We start from the raw sequence: 10,377 nt of genomic DNA, 5'->3' as shown, positions 1-10,377 counted from the left end.
AAAGCTGCATAGAAACTACGAAGATCACACAAAGACACCATGAAGTCTCTCTGCTCCTTTGAAACATGATGAGGCACTCTCCCCAGATTACAAGCACAGAAGTAAGTCTAAATGATGGCGAGAGATTCTTGTGCACTTGTTCCAACCACACTAAATGGCATAGTGGAGAATAAGAGGAAGTCACATGCACTAGTGGATGACAACTAAAGCCTTAAAAATATCACAAATACCTAAGTCCAAAGCAATATCCTGATAATGATTTCAAACTCACAAGGATTAGGCTGTTCACTGACCTGATGACAGCAGGAGAGGGTAGCCAAAAAAAGGAGAAGGCATGAGAAAAGCCTAATCAAAAATCACCAATCTGCAGAGCATAGCAGCAGTAATCAAAAACACAATAGAGGAAATAAATAGCAGAATGATGGAAGCACAGAAATGAATCAGTGTGCTAGAAAGCAAGATGCATGAAGCTATTCAAGGAGAAAAAAGAAGGAAAATGAATAAGGAAAATGAGAGACATGGATGGCCTGAAAAAAGTATATAAATTATAGGAGTTCGGAAAGAGAGGATAGAGGCAGTGGGGTATAAGTTTGCTTCTGGATATTGCCCACTTAATAACCCCGAGGTCAGGATAGTCCCCTGTGTAAAGCAAATCTAGCTTAGTTTACAATGAGGGCAGCTAACCCAAGCAGATGGAAAAAAATAGAAGAACGTACAATGACTTTAAAAAACACTTTAAGGGAGCTTGCTGATTGCATATCATTTTATGGCTTAAGCTATGTAAATATCCCAGCTCCTGCTCTTATTATACCTGCTTAGTGTTCTTTATATACCTGTAAAGATAACAACAACTCACTTATCTGGAACCAGGAAGTCAGGGTGAAGTTAAAATATCATGTGCAATAAATGATCAGTTTATCCCCCTCGTGCAGTACACCGTTGAGATAGTCTTGCAACTTGGACACTCCACAGTGCCTGTCTGTCTCATTTTCTGTGACTGATATTGCTGGACAGAGCGCAATGGTGTCGATTGATTGACTTTATTGCGGCAAATTGTCACAGTTCCCTGAGAAAAATTACAGCTGACAACTCTGCCAATTTGAATATCAACTTTCTCCCAGATCCAGGAAGCTCAAAATGTTCAATCATCATAAACCCAAACAAGAAAATACCAAGATAACTCACAAGTAAAATGGCAAGCACCAAAGATAGAGATTCTATCCTTAGAGCAGTTAAAGCAAAGCCAGAAATTGTCTACAAGTGCCAACCCCCATAAAAATCATAGCAGGTCTTTCTTTCAGATAAAACATTACAAGCAGAAGGAAATGGTATGGAATACACAAAATACGGAAAAAAATAACAATAATACTTCTACTGAAAAATTTATAATTGATGGTGCAAGGCAAAACTTCATGGATCAAGTACTGCTGAAGATATTCTAGGATCTCAAATTGGTGATTCAAGATGCACTAAATATCATATAAAAAGGCAATAGAATCAAAGAATACAATAACATGAAGAATATATTCCTGATTAAGATAAATTTATTCATTTCAATAACTTAATTTAATTTCAGGACATAATCTTCCTAATCAAAATGGTGCAAACTGGCTGCATAGATCAGAATACGAAACTCTCCCTTCTGCTGCTTGCAAGAGGATTACTTGAACTGTCATAATTAACACAAGAACCATAGAAAACTGTAAAAAAAATTAAATACAGATAAATTAATACTTCTATCAGACTAAACAAATTCAATATTAGTGATAAATGACAGACATTGGCATTATAAAATGATAAACTGTTTGCTATTCCAAGAAAACAACCCATTAACATTTAAGCAGAAAATGAAGGAACATCAAAATTTCTAAAAAAAAACTATTAGGAGACCTGAGGTAAGTATCAACAGAAACACAATAGCATTAGATTTTGACACTTCGGTTGTTCTTGGATACAGCAGGAAAACATACTTTCAAGAAGGGAACAGTAGCTTTGAAAGAAAAAAGTAGAAAAGGTAGCAAATGAAAAAATAGGTACCAGAACTTATGAAACATAGAAAAAACCTTACGAAGAAGAAAATTCATAGAACTACATGTGTTATTCAAAAAAGCAAAAGAACAGGTACAAATAAATTGTTTAATCTCAGACACCAAGAAACTAGAAAATGAAGGGTTGAAGAAAGAAAACCCAAGGGAATTACTAGGAAAGTAATAAAATTCTAAGTAGTAATAAATATATTGAAAAAAGACACAGTACACAAATATCAACAAAACCAAGATTTATTATTTTAGACTCACAAAGACAGAGAGAGAGAGAGAGAGAGAGAGAGAGAGAGAGAGAAGAGAGCCCTACTAAATCCAATAGAAATAAATAGGGTAAATTCAAAAGGACACCTTAGAAATATAAAAGATCACATGACATTACTGTGAACAACTTTACACCATTTGTAGAAAAAAATAGAAAAAAAAGAATACATTTCTAGTGTCACAATCTCCAGAATGAGATTCAGGAGGCAACAGAGCACTTAAATAGCTACCAAGGATTTTAAGAAAATTATCAAAGTATCAAACATTTCCACTAAGAACAAAATCTTGTGGCAGGATGAGTATACTGGGAGCTATTCCTAGCACACAAAGAAGACCTACAAGACCCATTTACGTTCTTTCAAGGAGTGCAAGAAATAGGAATCTTCCTGAACAGTTTAACATGAGATCAACAATATCTTAATACCAAAAGATGAGATAAATATTGCTTTAAAATTTTTTCAGTGGGGCCAGAGTAATAGTAAAGTGAATGGGGCATTTGTCTGCATGTGGTCCACCTAGATTCAGTCACTGGAATCCCATATCGTACCCTGAGCACAACCAGGAGAAATTCCTGAGTGCAGAGCCAGAAATAAGTCCTGAGCATTACCAGATGTGGCCCCAAGCAAAAACCCATCCCCAATAAAATTACATACCAATATCACTGAGAAAAATATATGTAAAGTCTTTGAATAATATTAAAGTGAATCAAATGACACAATACATTAAAAGCATCATACATACAATCAAGTAGAATTCACAAAGGGATGTAAGATGATTCAATATACAAAAAAAATTAGCATGATCTACTGCATTTAAAAAAGGAAGGATGGACATGACAAGATCATCTTCCACAGAGGCAGATAATTTCACAGGTTTCAACACCAACTCATGGTGAAACCACCAAAACATGGGAACTTAATGAATAATTATTCTCAACATTGTGAAGACCATATACAGCAAATACACTATTGACATCATCCCTAGCTGCGGAAAACTAAAAGCCTGTCCAGTAATTTCTGGCACAAGACAAGACCATTACTATTTAAGACAGTATTAGAAGTCTCTGCTGCAGCAATTTTGCAAGCAAAAAAAATGAAATAAATTCAAATAAGTAAAGAATAACTATAGCTATCATTATATGCAGATGACAGATGACAAGATATTATGCACAGAAAATCAGTAAAAATAGTCCTAGGAATAATAAATGTATACAGTAAAATAGGCTGCAGAAGAAATGCACAGAAATATGCTGTATTCTTTTATCTAACAAGATGTAGAAGTGAAAAACTATCCAATTGATGATCTTGTCAAAATCTCAAATATCTGGGAAACAATTTTTCAAAGGAGACAAAAGAACAATTTAGAAAAAAATTATAAGTCATTTCTGAAAGAAACAAAAGATGCAAGGAAATGAAGTACATTTTCTATTCATGTAATGAATGAATCAACATCATTAAGATGACCATTTTATCCAAAGCAATACACAGATGTAACACAATACACATCCAAATTCTTATAGCATTTTTTTCAAGACAGAAAAAATGCTTCTAAAATTTCTATGGCACCATAAAACACCCTGAACAGTCAAAGTAAGAATGATGAAATCAATAGAAGACAAAATTCTCAGATTTCATTATTTATTACAAAACTAGAAATCAAGACTGTATGTTACTGAACCAAAGACAGTCTTATATAAATTGAATTGGATTAAGAGTCCAGAGATAAACCTTCAGATGTATGGGTAGTTAAAGTAAATCAAAGGGGCTAAGTGTATTAAATGGAGCAAGGAAATCGTCAACAAAGGCAGTGAGAAAGCTTTATAGCATGTTAACAACAACAACAACAACAACAACAACAGAAAAATTAAAAACCCTGGTATCTCACACTGTACAAAAAGGTTCATTCAAAATGGATTTAAGACTGGGATATTAAAACCAAAAATAAAATACACTAAGGAAAGTATAGGTGGGTTTCTCCAAGATCTTTACCTCAGGGGAGTCATCAACAAGAAGACAACATAAGCAAAGGAAACAAAAGCAGTAATAAAAAGTTGAACTACATCAAGTGAAAAAGCTCCTACTCTATAAAAGAAATATGACCTGGGAGCGAGGTCTAAAGGGGGAGAGAATAGAGCAGGTAGAGCATTTGCCTTGCATGCAATTTGATCCAGGTGGACCAGCATATGGTGTCCTGAGTACTTATGAAGTGCCACCCTGGCATAGAGCTGAAGTAAACTTAGAGAAGTGTCAGTTTTGCCCAACACCCTGTAGCCTGACCTAAATAATTATGGAGAGGGAAGAAAGAGATATTTCCTTCCAGGAAACATAAGTATTGCCAACAAGCACATGATTCATGTTCACCACCACTTATTTTTAGAGGTATGCAAATAAAATAACAAGGAAGCAGCATTTCATACCAGTGAGAATGATCTATAGCAAAAAGTTCAGGAACAGTATTGTGATGAGTAGAAATTGTTAATCATTGATTAAAGACTGTTGCCTTATTCAGGATTTTTGGAGAAAGCACTGTAGCACTGCACTGTCCTCCCATTGTTCATCAATTTGCTCGAGTGGGCGCCAGTAACGTCTCCATCGTGAGACTTGTTACTGTTTTTGGCATATCGAATATACCACGGGGAGCTAGTCAGGCTCTGCCATGCTGGTGGGATACTCTCAGTAGCTTGCCAGGATCTCCAAGAGGGACGGAGGAATTGAACCTGGGTAAGTTTCCATATGACTTTAAAATTACATTTTGGGGTATCTATCAAACATCAAACATTGATCTGAGAGGATAAAAGCATACCTATGATCATAAACCTTTATTTATAATAGCTTAGATCTAGAATAAAATCCAATAACATAAGATTAGATAAAAATTGTAAAATATTTATACAGTGGAATATTGCTCAACGACAAGAAAATATGAAATGATATTTGTTCCAACTTGGATTGAACTGGTATAAGTAATGCTAAGTGAAACGAGTCAGATGAATTGGTGGATTAACACTAACAAAAGGACATTTGGGAAAGATAATGAGGGTGCAGTAATTTTAGATATCAATATCATAAACATTAGCACCAGTATAATCAGGTTGCCTAAACAATAATACAATGCATTTTAAAATATGAATACCAGTTTATCTTGTCCATACACTGAGTAAAAATAAACAAACTAGGAGTTAGACAATCAAAACTGAAAATAAACCCAGAGATAATGATAACAGTCAATAGAATTGTGAAATGATGATGCTAAAGGTGTGTGCGTGTGTGTGTGTTTGTGTGTGTGTCTGTGTGTGTCTGTGTGTCTGTTTATTTGTGTGTATATTGAGGAAGAATTATGGCTTTCTAATGCATATGGTGTATCAAGAATAAAATAGTAATATTGAAACTATCATAAATGGTAAAGAAAATAATTTAACATAAGAAAAAAATTACAGCTTAAAAAAAGAAAGAAATAAGCAAGGTAGCATTGAGCAAGTAATTGTTAAATGCATATCAACAAAAATATAATTATCTCTATATTATTTATTTTTATATGAATGTATAAAATGCAAACATATTATATAATGGATGTTCCCATCCATGTTTATTTTTCAGACTATCTTGTTAAAGTTTTGATAACTCCAAACTATAAATACATATTTATGCCACAAAGTAAAATGTACTCTAATAATAGCAAAAGCATAAAATAGCTGCAAATTAGAGCTGCTAATAGAAATAATTTAAAGAGATAACTGCTTAAATAAAGAATATCAAGAAATATATTTTATTTATGAAATATCTGTTATATATGATCAGATATTTATACAGTGGGTGGGGTATTTGCCTTACATGCAACTAACTTAGATGTGTGCCATGTATGATCTTTTGTTTTTGAGAACACAGCCAGAAGCAAGCCCTGAACACTGGTAAGTATGCCATGCCCCTGAAAAAGGTAACGAAAATATTTAAGGAGCCCAAGGGATAGTACATGAAATAAAGTACCTTGTATACAGTTGACTGTGGTTCAACTCTTGGCACCACATGTGGTCACTGCCAGAATCATTACTGAATATAAATCCAGGAATAGCCCCTGAGCACTGTTGGGAGTTATCCAAACTCTGCACCTGAATATTTAAAACCATATTGTGCCCATTGTTAATTATTATTATATTTTAAAACTTATATATCACACCATATTTCCAAGCTGAGCTGGTTATTATTTCCCATAGAATAAAAATGTATAGGGTGAAGTAAGTGATAGTTCACCTGTATTCCTTACAATTTATTCCAAAATATTAAAAAAATAAAACGATGACACAAATTCACTTTTTCAAAACCTAGTGGATAGTATCTGAAGTCAATTCTTGTAGCCAATATAGGTTTAAAACACTCCCCAATATTCAAACAGCATTGTTCTCCAAAGAATGCACTCATGTCCAAGTGTAAGCTTAAGTAAGTTAATTTTGAAACTGCAACATCTGTATAAACCACTCAGAGTTACTACACTAACGGGCACTTTTAAAACTCTTTACCTAAAACTGACTTATTTGCAAAATGCAGTGGTGCATCATGCAATCAGCCTCCAGTTAGCCTGAGTCTGCACTGTGAGCGTCACAGGAGACCAGGTACCACTGCAAAGCTTCCTTCCACATTACTACAGAAAGCCTGAAGCAACCATGGGTGAAATGGATGAAACAGCCAGGGCCCTTCTTGGCACAGTTTAATGTTTCATTTGGTGTCAAAAAGTATTATACTTTCATAGCACTTATATTATTCTTATATTTGTGCATGAATGAAAAAATCTATTAAATGTCAAAAATGATCACTGAAAATAAATGAATATCCTTCAAAATAAGATGTATTTTACCATAATTCATGGCCATTTATCCCCTACTGTACTATGACTAAAGTCCAGGTCACAGTAAAGTTCAACTTTTACTTTGCATGCCGATTTTTACTGAATAGTAAAATGCTCAACCTTTTCTCCATGGATTAATTTCACGTGTAAAGTTACACACGTGAGTGAAACAGTAGCCCTAATGTGTCACATTCAGCAAAATAATGACTAATTGTTGTTTTATTTTATTCCCAGGGAAATTTTTTCCCTGATTTTTAACTGCAACACCAAGATCCTCTGAATTAGTAATTATCCTTGCAGTCCCAGCAATGTTCACTGAATGCTTTGGGGGCAATTAGAAGCAAAATTATGTAAATGTTCTTGAGATGCCTGAGTACTTGGGACTTCAAGTCAAGGACTAGTATGTGTCAGTTTATGTCTCTTGTAACAAAATATCTCTATACCTCTTATACTCTAAAATATTTTTATGTTCTCACACACTATTTTTAGCTATCAGTATTAACTTAAATATGTAACCTACATGCACACTAAAGATGTTATGATAATTAAAATCATTTAGATGACTTTAAGTGCTGGGAATTTCACATTTTCTCTTTTTTAGATTTGTACAATCGTATTTTATTTATAAGATTAATAACAGATTTTACTAAAATGAGGCCTCAATAAAACAAAACTTGTAGGTCACTAAACTCAGCATCTGACACATATTTTCTATTCACTCTATGTTACCTTTCAAAGAAGCTCTGGCGTAATGATTTTCATAATAGTAGGAGAAGAAAAACAGAGAAAAGGAGGAGGAGGAAAAGAAAGAAGAGGAGGAAGAGGAGAGTAGTAGAATGATTAATATCATTTGTAATGTTAATAGCAAATATATAAAATCTGGAAACTGCCCTACAAAGAGCAGATTTTTTTATTGTTACCTTATTTTTCAATTTTGAAATTTTCCTACAAGTTGTCATTTAAATGTTGTATTTAAAAATGTTTTGTGCTGAAATTAAGGAATATGTAATGTAATCATTTTAAAACAATAATTTAGCTTTATCACCAGAGCATATATTTTGTGGCTATATAAATAACTTATACATCACTCAAATAATTACTAAAGATGCCATTACCTGGGCTGGAGCCATAGCACAGCAGGTAGGGCATTTGCCTTGTCTGCAGCCAACATGGCCGATCTGAGTTCAATTCCTCCGCCCCTCTAGGAAAGCTCAGCCAGCTAGCAAGAGTATCTCACCCGCTCGGGAAAGCCTGGCAAACTACCCGTGGCGTATTTGACATGCCAAACACAGTAACAAGTCTCACAATGTTACAGGACCCACTTGAGAAAATCGATGAACAATGGGAGGACAGTGACAGTGACAGTCACTACCTAAGTTATAAAAAACTACTAAGACTTCTTTCTTAGGGGGCTGAAGCGATAGCACAGTGGGTAGGGCATTTGCCTTGCACATGCCGGCCCGAATTTGATTCCCAGTATCCCATTTAACACCCAACCACCGCCAGGAGTAATTCCTGAGCACAGAGCTAGGAATAAACTCTGAGCATCACGGAGTGTGACCCGCCCCCCCCCCAAAAAAAGACTTCTTTCTTAATAGGTGAGAACTTTACTTATCACTTATATTTAATTACTGAAATTTAATTTAATTTAATATTAATAATTTTCAGAAATATTATAAAACTACCATTGATATACTTATATATTATATATACACGTATCTAGTATATGATGAAAGGTCAAAGAGAAATTCATTTAGTAATAATTCTTTTAACAGAAAATTGTCCTCCCTAATATATCTTGATTATGAACCATATCTGCAAAGAGTAAAAAAAAATCCACATGTAATTGTACAACGCATTTTAGTCAACTTGCTCAGCTCCATTTCCCAAGAAGCAGTAACCTAACTCATATTTCACTAACATTTAAACTGAGTGTTGAAATACACAATTTGTGTGTCATGATTTTATGTCAAGACCCCTCACTCCCAAGAAAGCTGGTGTTGCTATGAATGGCCATTGTTATAATATCTCTCAAAAACTTAAGAAAATGAAATATTTTTCAGGCTTTTCACTGATTCCAAGATGAAATTATTTGCATTCCCAAATAGGTTATCTTTTCTAAATGCATAGATCAGTTGCCATAGTTCTATTCAAAGGCCATCAGAAGATTTTCTGTATAATGATTCTAGAGAAAGTCCGATAAAAGGCAGTTCCTAAGGTAGGAGATTGTTCAATATGTCAGATGAATCCCTTGAGTCTTGCACTCTGTCAAATTATTTTCTGCTAATGTTGACACAAATGAAATGAATCTCCTGTTTCTATTCATCTATATAGTATTGTAAAGGGACAGCTGATAGCTATATCAATATGATAATTGGAGTTTGCAAAGTGTTATCTGGGGTTGGGGGAATACTTTTGAAACTTAAAGGTTAGAAAAAGTGTACTCTGCATTGGAAAAAAAGGCAAGCTTCTCTGTTGATAATTGAAATTATCTATTTATGAGTTTAAAATACCATGAATGACCTATCAAGGGTTGAATTTGAATTTTATCTTATATATCTGTTGCTAAGTACATACATATAATACAAATAAATGGTAAGTATATTTTAAATTATTAATTTAAAATATAGTATTATTTCATGTATTTATGAAAGGGTATTTGTTATTTCCTATGATTTGAGATTTGAGTGTAATGACCAGAAGAGAGTAAGAAATCAAGTGCAACATCACAAAGAAATATTACTAAAGCTGTTAACATATTATAAAATAAAACATTTAAAGAGAGTGTTCATGGCAGGGTAGGGGTAGAAAGATATTTTATCCAGGAAAAAATCATGGACTAATGCAAATATGAACCCAGAAACAAAAATGATTCTCATCTATTACAATATAGTAATTTTACCTGAGAAAATTGAATGTCATAAAGAATAACTGGTGTACTCCTTCAATATAGAATAATATGATTTTTAAAAACTGTCTACACATGAAACAGCCATTTGAAAGTGATAGTTCTTATGTATGAGAGCATATGTTAAAATTCATCCCTAAAAACAACTTTAATTATATATAATTTCAGGTTTCTTTAAAAGAGATGCATGTAAAATTAAGAAATATATTCACACATAACAGAATACTTTTCCAATTTCATAAATCATTAATATAGATTCCATTTTAACTTGCATTCCATATATATATATTTCAATCCACGACTTATATAAAATATTTTATTTTA

Source organism: Sorex fumeus, unplaced genomic scaffold, assembly GCF_029834395.1.
Source record: "Sorex fumeus unplaced genomic scaffold, SorFum_2.1 ptg000115l, whole genome shotgun sequence".
NCBI lineage: Eukaryota > Metazoa > Chordata > Mammalia > Eulipotyphla > Soricidae > Sorex > Sorex fumeus.
This window is presented reverse-complemented; position numbering follows the sequence as displayed.